Source organism: Macrobrachium rosenbergii, chromosome 12, assembly GCF_040412425.1.
Source record: "Macrobrachium rosenbergii isolate ZJJX-2024 chromosome 12, ASM4041242v1, whole genome shotgun sequence".
NCBI lineage: Eukaryota > Metazoa > Arthropoda > Malacostraca > Decapoda > Palaemonidae > Macrobrachium > Macrobrachium rosenbergii.
Window position 1 is genome coordinate 9638001 of NC_089752.1, and position 10000 is coordinate 9648000.

The 10000-nt window shown below is 37.7% G+C and overlaps 1 protein-coding gene and 1 long non-coding RNA gene across 3 annotated transcripts in view; one reads left to right on the plus strand and one right to left on the minus strand.

Annotated features, from left to right (window-relative positions):
• LOC136844378 (zwei Ig domain protein zig-8-like) overlaps positions 1–10000 on the plus strand; it is a 623526-nt gene that overhangs the window by 244388 nt on the left and 369138 nt on the right. The gene's annotated exons all lie outside the window — the stretch shown is intronic.
• The window catches only part of LOC136844206 (uncharacterized), a 30446-nt gene continuing 25310 nt past the window's right edge, over positions 4865–10000 (minus strand). For both annotated transcript variants that reach the window (XR_010854762.1, XR_010854761.1), the window contains exons 2-3: positions 8099–8254; positions 4865–5985 (exon numbers count right to left, since the gene is read on the minus strand). This is a non-coding gene — a long non-coding RNA (uncharacterized lncRNA). The remainder of the gene's footprint in view (positions 5986–8098; positions 8255–10000) is intronic.

The following is a 10000-nucleotide window of genomic DNA, read 5'->3' on the forward strand; positions in this document are numbered from 1 at the left end:
AAGCGGCGATTTTTCGCTCCAGATTTTATAACGCGCCGTTCGTATTTTCTCATTCCCGGGGGAGATTTGAAAAGGAAAAGGGCATACAAGCTCGCGGAATGCGAGGAAAACAGTACGTGTAGTATCTGTCATTTGTGGGCGAGACATGAAATGGGAAAAATTAAAAGTAAATATCAGTTTCTTTTAGGTTTGCGAATTGTATATTTTCTGCAGGTGAATGGGAATTTTTCGCTTTTGAAAGTCACCCATCTCCTAAAAGAATTAATGTAAACGGCATACGCGAGGTAAAAAAAAAAAAAAAAAAAAAAAGCAAAATTGATTATATGCGAGAGACTTCATTATCTAATCCCGGGCCTTACCAAAGCATTTTGCAGGGTAATTGTATGTTGATGTACGGGCAAGTTAATATGGTGCATCAACGACGTAATTTAGTGCAAGATTAAAAAATACCCGTTTTCAGCCTTTAAAATGGCACAGGGAACCTATTTCAATTAATGCACTGAATATTCATGTAATTACTTTATGTATTCATGTATGTATGTATGGATGTATAAATGTATGTATGTATGGATGTATAAATGTATGTATGTATGAGCTCATTTGTGTCCATTTATTGGAGAAGCTCTTAATATCTGTTAATCAGTTATTCTTTATCTACCTCTAAATATCTGAATAATTATACAGTTAGATTATGATATGTGTATGTATGTATGTATGTATGCGTCCATTTATTGGAGAAGTTCTTAGTATCTGTCATTCTTTTATCTATCTCTAAATATCTGAATAATCGTACAGTCACTTGATATATGTGTATGTATGTATGTATGTATGTATGTATGTATGTATGTATGTGCGTATGTGTGTGTGTAAGTATGTATGTATGAGTTCAGTTGTGTCCATTTACTGGAGAAGCTCTTAATACCTGTCATTCTTTTATCTACCTCTGAATATCTGGTATCTCTTCGTTGTGCGCATCCCCGTCCTTTCCATTGGAGCTGTCATTGTACCTGATGGTTTCCCTGCAAATATCTACCTGTCTGTCCAGCAACGCGTCCTTCTGTCGTATTTCCTTTTATTAAATTGCCTCGTTCTCTTGTCTATTACGGCACATCACTACTTAACAAGTTGCCCAGGTAACCGGGCGTTTATTGTCTGTCTATATATATGTATATATATATATCTGCTGGTTACTGTACCGCTTCAGAGACTGTTCTGCTTTTTCTTTTGTTACTCTGTCACTATGTCACAGTTCATCTGACAGTTCGGTATAACCAACACAAGGAAGATGTTTCTAATGAATTTAAGGAACGTCACTCACAAATGACTCGATATACGTTGATTATACCAGCTGAACTAATTTCTGCACCACCAGACACTACATTCCTTTAGTGTCACAGGTCTTTTAAAACAGTTTTAGATGTAGAGGTGATTTTAGGTTTATGAATGTCATTAAATCTTGTCAAACTAAAATCTCTTTGCTGAATATTCATAGTTTTCCGTGCGACTGTTGTCTGGGTAAATGTTCACACGCTTTGGCGGTCCTAAAAATGCATGGAGGAAATGAAATATGCACACAATTATTATTATTCATTTAGCGTTAACCTCATACACTCTCAAAAATAACTTTAAAAAAAATGATAATCATACTTTATGGTTCGCGTTTGCCCCTCATTGATTTTCTCTGCAGGCCCTTCCCTCGATAAATTCCATTTTTCCTGCCTGTCAATAAAAGAGGAGAAGGCCTTGACCCCTAGAATTCCGCCCATGCTTTCTCGAGAGCGATGGGATCAAGTCGATTCTTGTAGCCGTGTATATGCGGACGTCAGGGGCTTAACAACATCCATTTCTTACCAAAACTGGAACGAGAGAAACGATTGTCCAATAAATCAGGGGAGATGCTGCTCTCCAATTTTAAGAGGGCTTGACGGGGGAAGGTCGCGAGGAATGCTCTCTCTCTCTCTCTCTCTCTCTCTCTCTCTCTCTCTCTCTCTCTCTCTCTCTCTCTCTCCCCCCCCCATAACACCACTGCCATTTTACAATTTCCTTCTGTCAGTTTTTGTTTTTGGGGGGGCTTGTTTGTGTTGAGGGTATGGGATGTGGGGGGGTGGGATATCCAATCCAACTTCATGGTGGGGTATGAGGTGCCAGAGGGTGGGGTGCTTCCCCTGTGTTCTAACTTACATTCTTTTCTCTAGCCCCCCCCCCCCCAATTCGTTTTCAAGTTAGCGTAGCTGCCTGTGATAACCATATGAATTCACGTGTCTGGCGTTCGTTAACAAATTTGCATTGAAATGTTCATAGGTTATGGATATTCTGTTCATGTTTAGTCATTAAAAATTCTTAATTTTATTTAATGTCGAGTTATTCCCTCGATGTATTACCTATGCTCCATTTGTTACAGATGTAATCGACAATATTCAGTAAATCGCATTCTATATCGAACTTTCCTTAAAGTGAGAAGCCAAAACAATATGTCAGCCTTTAAAAAATTTATCAGACTAATTCGCTTTTATTCAGAATCAAAGGGGATCTCATTATCTGATTATCAGAGGCGCTTCCATTGTTTGTCTGATAACAACAGATTTCTTTCACCACACTGTCAAAATGAAAAGCTTGTTCATGTAGTCTTTCTTGTCAATCAGTTATTTTCACTCCTTGCATATCCTTTTCCTCTATAACACAGCTGAATGTTTCGGCTCATTTAATTGTCAGAATGGCGTGAATATCACTGTTGATACTGAGAAACAAATCCACAGTTATGTATGGGTACATATATACTTGAAAATGAAGCTAAACAGAAAGCTTTCGAGAATCTGTACGATTCCCCTTTTCAGTCTTGAAAAGGTGAATCGTACAGATTATTGGAAGTTCTCTGTTTAGCTTCATTTTAAAATTTTCGAGAATCTGTTCGATTTTCCTTTCCAATCTTGAAAAGGTGAATCGAACAGATTCTCGAAAGCTCCCTGTTTAGCTTTAGTTGTAAATATATTTGTACCCATTTATAACTGTGGATTTGTTTCTCCATTTCAAGACTCTTGCTACTATGAGTATTCTTCAGTTGTTGATGTTAGTAGTTGTCATAACCAACAGGGGCTTATATTTAGGAAGAATATGAAAAGCTTCTGAGTCACTAGCCTTATCTCTGTGTTATCCTTCATTTTTTTTCTTCCTCTCTGAAAGAAGGACGCAGAGAAAGGCTATTTTGGGCCGTGTGTGGGAGTCAGTGAGAGATCCAGCTCAAATGTTTTATTAATTCAGTTACCAGTCAAAATTTAAAAGCAAATATTTTCATGGGATTTTAATACATTGTTTAGATATATATATATATATATATATATATATATATATATATATATATATATATATATATATATATATATATATATATATATATATATATATATATATATATATATGTGTGTGTGTGTGTGTGTGTGTGTGTGTTTGTGTGTGTGTGCGTGTGTGACGTAGAAAAAGGCTATTTTGGACCGCGTGTGGGAGTTGGTGAGAGATCCAGCTTAAATGTTTTATTAAATCAGCAACCAGTCAAAATTTAAAAGCAAACATTTTCGTGGGATTTTAATACATTGTTCAAATTTATATGTGTATATGTATATATATATATATATATATATATATATATAAATATATATATATATATATATATATATATATATATATATATATATATATATCAGAGAGAAAGGCTATTTTGGGCCGTGTGTGGGAGTTAGTGAGAAATCCAGCTGAAATGTTTTATTAAAGCAGCAACCAGTCAAAATTTAAAAGCAGACATTTTCATGGGATTTTAATACATTATATATATATATATATATATATATATATATATATATATATATATATATATATATATATATACAATATATATATATATGCATATATATATAAATGTATATTGTGTGTGTATATATGTGCATATGATTGTATGTTTTTGTATATATGTTCATAATAATGTTCCTCTTTTTTTCGTTGGTCGTAACTTTCTTCCCGAAGACGAATTTTTTAAAACTATTTGATTTTCGGTTTCAATTTGTGTTCGGTCTGCGCCAACATTTTAAACAGTTTATCACCAGAGTCATTCTTGAGGTAACAACCGCATCAGTAGATCATTCTTCGACGAGGCTAGAGGCCAATTCTTCAACTGAATCATATCTCCTTCAATCCTTCTCCCATTCGCCAGTTCCAATCATCTCTGCGGCCCAGCAAACCATCCATCCATCCCTCCCAAATCCGATCATCCCATTCTCTCCGTTAACAACGCCACTTATTCTACCCCCCAAATTAAAATGTTGAGTAGACCAGGCCATTATCGCTTGCACGCTTGAATGGTTTCTCACATAATTCTATCAATTTCTGATCGAGGCGTGTGATATCTTCTACTGTTATTTGGCCTTAGGGGTTTATGGGTGTTCCGGTGCGATGACGGGGGCGAGGCGGGGGAGGGGGGATGTAGGAGGAGGGGGGTGTGTGTGACTGCTGTAACCGGGTTCCCTTCATCCGGATGAATTGGAATCAAGGAATTGGGAAGTGCGGGTATCCAGCCCAAGCTCTCTCTCTCTCTCTCTCTCTCTCTCTCTCTCTCTCTCTCTCTCTCTCTCTCTCTCTCTCTCTTTTCCTCTTCCTCTTCCTGTGATAGATCATGAGTATTAATTCATTCAGCTGGATTGGATGGTTGATGTTTGATCAGTTCTGGAATATTGACTCTCTGTGGGAAAATAGACACGCCTGCAATCACAACACTAATAATGCTTTCTGTTCATCCATGTGTCCCAGGTGTCATATTGTTTTGTGAAATTAATGTTATTATTATTCAGTAGATGAGCTCTATATGATGAAAGCCTTTATTTTATTATATTTATTTATATATCCGTTTAGCAGTATAGAACTGACCCAATAAACTCAAAACAAATTGACAATCTATGTCAAGAAAAAAAATGTTAAAACTAATAATATTCTTCCCTGGACTTTCCCTAGCACGAAACTGTGGTTCATGGTAGAACTCAGGAAGACGAACGGGGTAAGAATATTAAGCAGTTATTGTAGAAAATCATACCAATCACAGAGACGACAGTAACACTAATGAACATAGTACAAAGTTCACACAGAAAACTTTTTTCCGTAGGGGGTTAGTGCCGTCAGTGCACCTCATGCTGTGCACTGTAGGCATTGCTTAATGTTCTTTGCACCGTCCCTTCGGCCTGTAGCTGCAACCCCTTTCGATCCTTTTACTGTACCTCCTTTCATATTCTCTTTCATCTTACTTTCCACCCTCTCCTAACAGTTGATTCATAGTGCAACTGCGAGGTTTTACTCCTGTTACACCTTTCGCACCTTCTTACTGTCAATTTCCGGTTCAGCGCTGAATGACCTCATTGGTCCCAGTGCTTGGCCTTTGGCCAAAATTCTATACTCCATTTTCACAGAAAACTTTACCGGTATTTGATGCTACTCGTAGTAATAATAACGATTATGACGTGTTTATTTAGTCGTTAAGGATGCACACGCTTAGAATTTAGTCTTACTACTCGTACTACTAATTATTAATATTATTGTTTCGCTGATGACGATTATGAATATTATGCTAATCACAACGAGATCAAAGCGCGATGAAGCAGTTGCTAATTTTGACGACGATGTTACACTGAGAGCAACCAAAAGTTTGTCTCTTAGGAACGTTTCAATATACTCATTGTTGCAGGGACAAAAAGAGAATTTCGACTTCATCTTATTGTTAGCAAAGGCTGATTATTATAACTGTGTATATTCAGCTTTTCAAGTCTCCTCATCGCCCCAGTCGCCTTTGAAAATATATCTTGATTCCGGTTGACAACAGTGAAGTGAAAATCGAATTCAGGTGATTTGATGATCCTCTTATACTTGATGGATGCTACAGTATTCTTAATGTGGATCTTTCCTGCTAATTCTTTTTCTTTAGAGGAAAGTTGCCTCTTCTTGTGCAGCGGCCTGCGGAAAATAGAATAACATTAATTACGCTCATTCTTCGGTCATAATGTAACTTTTAACAAATAGCAATTCAGTTCAAAAACTAAACCATCAAGAACTATTGATCTATCTCTGAAGTATCCACCACCAAATTAAATTTCGACTAAAGAAAGCAAGACAGAGTACTAAAAACATACTAATCAACAAAAATATTATAAACACTATCCAGCCAGAGAATTGTAAGCAAAATCTTCAACCGAAATATCGTATGGTTCCACTTTGTTTGATTTCCTGCCAAAACTTTTCGAAACTGGAGCGTAAACAAACGAAGAAGTGATTAAGAAAGCAAATAGTAGATGCGTAATTAAATATGTGAATAAATATGAGTGAGCAAATATGTAAATATGCGAATGAGGGAAAGGTAAGTAAATAAAATCACGAAAGATAAAAATAATAAAGTGTCCCCGATTCTGATGATATTATTGAGAGTCCGGGGAGAGAGGACGGTGGATAATGAATAGATTAATTACGTTCTTTTGCGGAAATGAGGGAGAATCGAGGTTATTATAGTGACATTTGATACGGGGTTGAAGGGGAAGCAGCCAGTTATTGCAAAAGGAAGTGAATAAGATCCTACTAATATGTAGAAATATGACGGGCCAGTTATTGCGAAAGGAAGTGAATAAGATTGTACTAAAATGTAGAATGTACTAATATGTAGAAATATGACGGGCCAGTTATTGCGAAAGGAAGTAAATAAGATTGTACTAATATGTTGAAATATGACGGGCCAGTTATTGCGAAAGGAAGTGAATAAGATCGTACTAATATGTAGAAATATGACGGGCCAGTTATTGCGAAAGGAAGTGAATAAGATTGTACTAATATGTAGAAATATGACGGGCCAGTTATTGCGAAAGGAAGTGAATAAGATCGTACTAATATGTAGAAATATGACGGGCCAGTTATTGCGAAAGGAAGAATAAGATCTTACTAATATTATTGCGAAAGGAAGTGAATAAAATCGTACTAATACGTAGAAATATGACGGGCCAGGTATTGCGAAAGGAAGTGAATAAGATCGTACTAATATGTAGAAATATGACGGGCCAGGTATTGCGAAAGGAAGTGAATAAGATCGTACTAATATGTAGAAATATGACGGGCCAGTTATTGCGAAAGGAAGTGAATAAGATCGTACTAATATGTAGAAATATGACGGGCCAGTTATTGCGAAAGGAAGTGAATAAGATCGTACTAATATGTGGAAATATGACGGGCCAGTTACTGCGAAAGGAAGTGAATAAGATCGTACTAATATGTAGAAATATGACGGGCCAGTTATTGCGAAAGGAAGTGAATAAGATCGTACTAATATGTAGAAATATGACGGGCCAGTTATTGCGAAAGGAAGTGAATAAGATCGTGCTAATATGTAGAAATATGACGGGCCAGTTATTGCGAAAGGAAGTAGAATAAGATCGTACTGATATGTAGAAATATGACAGGCCAGTTGTTGCGAAAGAAATTGAATAAGATCGTACTGATAATAGCAGAAATATGACAGACCAGTTATTGCGAAAAAGGAAGTAGATAAGATTGCTTTCAACGCTCAACATAGAAATATGACGGGCCAGGTATTGCGAAGAGAGTGAATGAATCGTACTAATATGAAAATATGACGGGCCAGTTATTGTGAAAGGAAGAATAAGATCTTACTAATATTATTGCGAAAGGAAGTGAATGAAATCGTACTAATACGTAGAAATATGACGAGCAAGTTATTGCGAAAGAAAGTGAATGAGATCGTATTAATATTATTGCGAAATGAAGTGAATAAGATCGTGCTAATATTATTGCGAAAGGAAGTGAATAAAATCGTACTAATATGTAGAAATATGACGAGCCAATTATTGCTAAAGGAAGTGAATGAAATTGCACTAATATGTAGGAAATGACGGAACGACGAATAGAGTGTAAATAATGGTTAAAGGAAACAGAATGGAAGTGGAAATAATAAAACCATCGGAGAATTATGCCAGAACTTCTTAACCAAGGTACCGGGATGACTAATTTCGTGTTATACATTAAAATAAACAAAACATAGCAAATCGAATTGCATTGTGTAACGAACCTTTATTTTTTCCAGGTATTAAGCTTCTGAATTCTCATCCTGCCTCTGTTTTCCTGACACTTGGAAGCTGTCTTCCTTCTGAGAGGCAGAAGGGTCTGTGGCGCCGTTTGTAGTTAAGTTCAATCCCTCTTCCTTTCTTCTTTTCTTGTTAGTTTTCTGTAAAATAAGACTGTTGAGATGGCTTTGTCTGTCCGTCCGCACTTTTTCTGTCCGCCCTCAGATCTTAAAAACTACTGAGGCTAGAGGGCTGGAAAATGGTATGTTGATCATCCACGCTCCAGTTATCAATTATACCAAATTACAGCCCGCTAGCCTCTGTATTTTTTATTTTATTTAAGGTTAAAGTTAGCCATAATCATGATTCTGGCAACGATATAAGATAGGCCGCCACCAGGCCGTGGTTAAAGTTTCGTGGGCCGCGGCTCATACTGCATCATACCGAGACCACCGAAAGATAGATCTGTTTTCGATGGCCGTGATTATACGCAGTAGCGGCTGTACAGAAAACTGAATTGCGCCGAAGAATCTTCGGCTCATTTTTAATATGTGTCTTGTTTTTTCCCCAGCCCGAACTAGAAAAAGGCATTAGGTAGACTGCTCCTATCGGTCGTTGCACTTAGATGTAATGTGCCAAGAGAATGAGAGTTGCCGTGTAGGGAATTAAGCGAGAAACAGTTGCAGGGAGAATTAGAAGTCCCCAGATTTCCTCGAGACGACTGGGAAATAATAAATACTGGAACAAGAGGCCCCCCTCTGGCCAAAATTTAATATCATGTCATTACTCATCCGTGACTTATATATCATCCTCGTTAGGCCTCCCCAGCAGTTCCCCCACCTCCCACCTATCACATCCACCCCTCCACCCCGAAGGAAAATATGACCCCAGTCAACCCAGTTCCGTTTGGAATGTTGTCAAGGGGACGAGTGACGGAGTCTTGTGTTTTCATCACAGGGAGAGGACCGTCCGTCCGTCCTCCCTGCGACAGTTCGAAGGACACGTAATCATCTCGTAGTCTCCAATAAAGGAGAAACTCTTCGGTCTCAAGCACCCATGATTTTCTTTCCGACTCTGCTTGATCGCTCGGCGTTAACACGCACGTCATATTCGGTCATCTAATGAAGTCTTCGGATGTCGTTGGCAATGTTTTTCCTCTTTCAATTTCTTCTACTCTGTGAAGAAGAAGAAGAAGAGGAAGCCGAAGAGGACGTGTCCCATAAGAAGGTTCTGGTCTCGGTATAATGCTGTAAGAGCCGCGGCCCATGAAACTTTAACCACGGCCCGGTAGTGGCCTGGCCTATATCGTTGACAGAAGCGCGGTTATGGCTGACTTTAACCTTTAATGAGATAAATACTACTGAGCTTCAGGGCTGCAATTTGGTATGCTTGATGATTGGAGGTGGATGATCAACTTCCTTTACGGCAGCCCTCGCCTCAGTAGTTTTAAAAGATCTGAGGCGGACAGCTGAAAGTGCTGACGGACAGACAAAGCCGGCACAATAGTTTTCTTTTACAGAAAACTAAAAACTAATAACAGAATTCCTTTCTGTGTAACAGCAACACTCCTTTTCAAAAAGATTCAGCCCGAACTAATTACTGTACGAAGAGCAAGGTCGAACTCCCCTTTATAAAAGTAAATGATACGAATGACTCGAATTCTGAATTCCTGTGTGGCAGCTGTGGTATTATGAGGCTTCAAGGGGCCTAAAAGGACGTGCCAGAAATTCATAGAATCTGTTTTATAATAGTAATAACATTAACATTTTCTTTTTTGTCCCCTCGTCATTTAACTTTAAATTTAATTACAATCCAGTTCACTGGGCTTCTAATATCTGGGTGAATTCTAAATTCTATTCATTCGTGATGCAGTGAGCAGTGATTAGATTCACTGTAAATAACCTACT